General features: G+C 49.8%; 1 non-coding gene across 1 annotated transcript; it reads right to left on the bottom strand.

Annotated features, from left to right (window-relative positions):
• Nucleotides 1-3,035: 3,035 nt before the first annotated feature.
• Trnat-cgu (transfer RNA threonine (anticodon CGU)) lies at nt 3,036-3,108 on the bottom strand. The gene has a single exon. It is a non-coding gene; the product is annotated as a tRNA-Thr (tRNA).
• Between the last annotated feature and the right edge of the window lie 1,885 nt (nt 3,109-4,993).

Raw genomic sequence — 4,993 nt, forward strand, 5'->3', positions numbered from 1 at the left:
CAGCCGCCTTACGGCGACGCACTGGAAGCCTGACATAATAGCATGGACATAAACAATTCTATTGAGGTTGCAGAAGTGTGGCGGTGGCGGTGAAAACGTTACATGGAGCCGAAATAATTGATGGAACCCGCCGAAGAGCGCAACATTTTTTCCCTTGTGATTGACGGTAACGACGACGACGATGATGATGGGGAGGATTACGATGATTATTATTATGATTATTATGATGGTTATAACGGTGATCGTGCTGGTGGCGGCGGTGATGATAATGATGCTTGGTGAATGTTTTCTGTGTAAGGAAAATATCTATAAAATGCTGGCGAATCTGGCTGCTGCCTGGTTAAGCTTTTTTTTAATGTGATACGGGAGGCCAATCATCTAATGCAGCAACAAACTGTTAAGAGGCCGGTACGAGAGCATATGGATGACGCCGGCCGCCCTCGCTATCGATAATGCCTGTGGTTGCACCTATTTTATAGTAATTGGCTCGCACTTTCATATGTCAAAGACCACCGGCACACCCACACCACTGAACGATATTTATCCAGTGCAATTGTTTCAAAGGAAGGCTTCGTACTAAACTGACGATTGCTCAGAAGCCGTGAAAGGCAAGCGATTAGCGATTTGCTCATTCCGTCTAAGCTTGAAGGGGGTGGTTAATGTGCGGCAAAAAGATAGTGGAAACCCAATAGAAATTATGGATGACGACAGGTGCAGTGAAAGTTATTATAAACAGGATCGGGAATCGACTTTGAGTATACAGAGTGCATAGCTAGAATATGCGAGAAGGGCAATCACGTCAGGTCAAGGCTACAGGAAAGCCTATTTGCTTATAATCTTCTTTCTTTTTTTTTTTCTGCACCAGCTGCCAGCTTGCGGATCGCTATTGGTTGGGTCCGGCGCGTGACAGAGCGCGAGCCACACGCCCTTCAGTTCTCTCGCCGACGGCGATGTGCGCCGCACTGCTTTTCCCGAGTCCCCGGCCAGCCAGGGTTTCGTCACGGGTTTCGCCAGGGTTTCGTCATTCTTTTCTGGTCATGGCGGCTGCCCCGACGATGCAGGCGCGATGAGGAGGTCGTCTCGCCTTGTTGGGGCCGGCGTCGGCTACGCAGCCCCGCAAGGCGGCCAGCTCCTGTTGGTTCTGCCTGGTGCCCTTCGAGTTCCTTCAGCCAACGCGATCTTCCCCGCTTCCCGGGAGCTTCGAGGCTGTGGCTGGACTCACCGGGTATGGCTCAACGTAAGCCGTCGAAGTTTTGTAGGTATTGAAAATTACCCGTACGGAATGCTCTCTAGCTATGACGCAGTAGGGCTAAACATGGGAGCATGGTTTTATTTCCAGCGGCCAGGTCTTCTTATTTCTCTGATCAAAGCAAGCTCGAAAGAAGTAAAAAACGCCCGAGTGTCGAGTACGCAAGATTTGCGCGAAATGATGTGTACGCAACGCACTGCGCCTTGGCGGGAAAGGGTCATGCAAGTGACGATCCACCATTCCTCTACAGCACTCGCTTGGTGGGCAGGCTACGCTGTGATTCCTAAACGGTGCAGCAGAACTTACTGGGGGATGTGTGCGCTTTCCTATAGTTGCTTGGTTTGAACATTACAACATCGTGTTGTGGCACGGGTAAATACGACGCTGTCTGACGGGCTATATGCGATACTGCCTCGGGCTAACACTCCTCTTGAGATCTAGCAGGGACAAATTTTTGTGTAGTTTCTTTGGGAAATATTTTTCTGTGTAAGGTGTCCTCGAATGCCTGTCTTTCGCTCTTTACGGCGACAACGTCGTGTTGTATATGATAGCTGGCATTAATTCCCTGACTTTATTTGGCGTTAAACCGCCCAGTACCGCGCCGTTTTGAAAGCGAAAAAAAAGGCTGGACATGAGCACCACAGCGCGGCAGACATCCCTTACCACCGTTCATTCCGTGATAACACATCGTCGCGTACGTCATTTACGGAAGGTGCTATGTAGTGTCCATATCATGGTAACTTGAACTATTCTGTCGCCCTACTCAACTTGCTTAAAGGTCTGCCTCGCAAGTGACACCTGCTGGGGCACAATGCGTGTGTATTCATACATACATACATACATGCATACCTACATACATACATACATACATACATACATACATACATACATACATACATACATGCATGCATACACACATACATACATACATACATACATACATACATACATACATACATACATACATACATACATACATACATACATACATGCATGCATGCATGCATGCATACACACACACATACACAAATACATACATACATACATACATACATACATACATACATACATACATACATACACATACATACATACATACATACATACATACATACATACATACATACATACATACATACATACATACATACATACATACATACATACATACAGCGAATCAGAACGGGAAATAAGGGGCTCCTTGAATTAAAACAGAAATAAAGGTTGGCAGTCAAGAAAACATCGTAAAGCAAAGGGGAGATTGTGGTAGGTCATTGAAACAGATAACCAATTCGGAAAGACCGAAAGAAAGTGGAGAAAAAATGCCCGCCGGGTGGGATCCAAACCCACGACCTCCAGAATACGCGTCTGGTGCGATGACCACTAAGCTAACGGCGGGGCTATTTTCCCCTCCACTTTCTTGGGTATTTATGTTAAGGTATTTTGGTTTCCTGCGCTTGGACGTGGTAGCCAGCGCCACTCGGACTACTCGGGGTGAAGGGGACCTTCTTTTTAACCCCGGACCGTGACTCGAGTGTCTACGAGATGTCGAGAGTGGTCTACCAGCGTTGAACAGTCTTAAGCTCCCTATGGCACCAAGACTGCCAGAACACAGGCCCTCGCTATGCATGTAGCGAATAAGAATGGGAAATGAGGGGCTCGTTGAATTAAGACAGAAATAAGGGTTGGCAGTCAAGGAAACCTCGGAAAGCAAAGGGTAGAATGTGGTAGGTCATTGAAACAGATAACCAATTTGGATAGACGGAAAGAAAGTGGAGCAAAAATGCCCGCCGGGTGGGATCCGAACCCACGACCTCCACAATACGCGTCTGATGCGATGACCACTACGCTACCGGCGGGGCTATTTTTGTGTCTTGTTTCTGTCTTAATTCAACGAGCCCCTCATTCCCCATTCTGATTCGCTACACACACACGCACGCACGCACGCACGCACGCACGCACGCACGCACGCACACACACACACACACACACACACACACACACACACACACACACACACACACACACACACACACGCACGCACACGCACGCACGCACGCACACCCACAGGCACACACACGGGGATGTAGTGAGCGCTATCGCCGCACCCCGTGACATTCGGCTTCCTCCATTAGCCTCAGACTTGTGTACATTTTGTCACGATTCAATGCCATAGCAATGTGTTACCGAAGGGGTCCAATACATAGAAATATTTTATGGCGTGCCAATCATACTTTAACGCATCTGTCCTTGTTTCACGTTGATGAGCCCATTGGCGCATCAGCAACCCCGCGAATCGATGCGAGGGCCAGCCTGTTTTTTAGCGGTGCTATGTCATAAGGAGTGTAATGTGCGAGTGGCGTTCTAAGGCAGGAGCCTGGAGCCAATTTCCGGATGCATAAGGCCCCAACTCCCCGTTGAAATCATTCTTGTAAACCCAACAGATTCAGACACCTCCCAAACGCGGCACCTGCCTGCAGTTTAACGCTCACTCTTCAGTTTTTAATAGGCGCCTATGTCAAGAATCCCCTCAGTCCACCTTCACAATCTGTGATAGTCTGAATTTGCTATATATGCGGAAAGAGTGACCCGGCCATGAACCCTTAAGGCACGTTAATTGGTCAGCATACACCAGTCCAACTGCTCTTCCCCTCTCATGTTCCTATTTGTGGGTTTGCTTATGCTATCAGCATGCGCGATTTGTTGACGATGTGGTGTTTGTGTGTGCAGGTCGGGCGACGCATTTGGGTGCACCTGAGGTGCCGGAGTTCACCTTCGTGTCAGCCCCCAACGGGGTGGCTAGCCGGGAAGCCGGCTGGAACTCTGTTGGGTGGAACAACAACGGGTGGGGCGACATCATGTTGATGACGGGGCGTGTGTGTGTTTGTGTCCATGCAGGTCCCGCCAGCCGTCACGTGCACCTGCGCCCGCTGACTCCACGTGATTTCCACCCCCCAACGGGGTGCGTAGCCCGGATGTCAGCTGGAACACGGGTGGGTGGAGCGGGAACGGGACGGGTGTCAACACCGGTGGCGCTGCAGCGGACGTCACCCCTGGCAAACGAAGGGAGGACCAGCCGGAGGACGAGGGAAGAGGAGTAGGAGGACGAGTATGACGACGACGAGGAGGAAAGCACGAGGTCCCTCTCGCCGTGCACTACGTATGCATAGATGTTAATAAATCAATGTAAAAACTGCATATCTTCCTCGACTGAACGAACTGCGCCTATTAAGTGCGTATCTTGCAAACGTACGCCGCCTCACCTTTGGCGTCGGGTTTAGCTCATTAATACCGCTCAGGTGCAACTTAAAACTCGCTCTTTTCTAAAGCGACTGTTTATATGGCTAGGCGAAAGAGAAATCCGCTGGTCCCGTGCACTCGGAAAACTCCGCCGGCGCATAACCAGCCCAGAGAGCGCGCCCATTGGTCTACAGCGTGATGCACAGCTCAAGCGACAACGGCGGGCAGGGGCGGCGGTGGTGCGGGCTCAGCTACACGTTACAGCTTCGCTCGTTAACCATCTGTACGGAGTGCATGGGCGCATTCTCTGTGCCTGGTGAAAAACAGACGCGGGCATTTGGAGTCTCCATGTTCACGCATAGGAACTTTTCCTGTTCGTGAAGCCAGTCTGGAGCTGTCTAGTAAACCTCCCGCAGTAGTGAGATTGCTCGGAAGATAAAACGTTCATTCGCACCCATTATTTTTTGTCAGGTTTTCTTGCTAGTTTTGCGTCCGCCACTTACT

This window comes from Haemaphysalis longicornis, unplaced genomic scaffold (assembly GCF_048455015.1).
Source record: "Haemaphysalis longicornis isolate Haplotype H1 unplaced genomic scaffold, Haemaphysalis longicornis Haplotype H1 scaffold_1, whole genome shotgun sequence".
In the NCBI taxonomy this organism is placed as follows: domain Eukaryota; kingdom Metazoa; phylum Arthropoda; class Arachnida; order Ixodida; family Ixodidae; genus Haemaphysalis; species Haemaphysalis longicornis.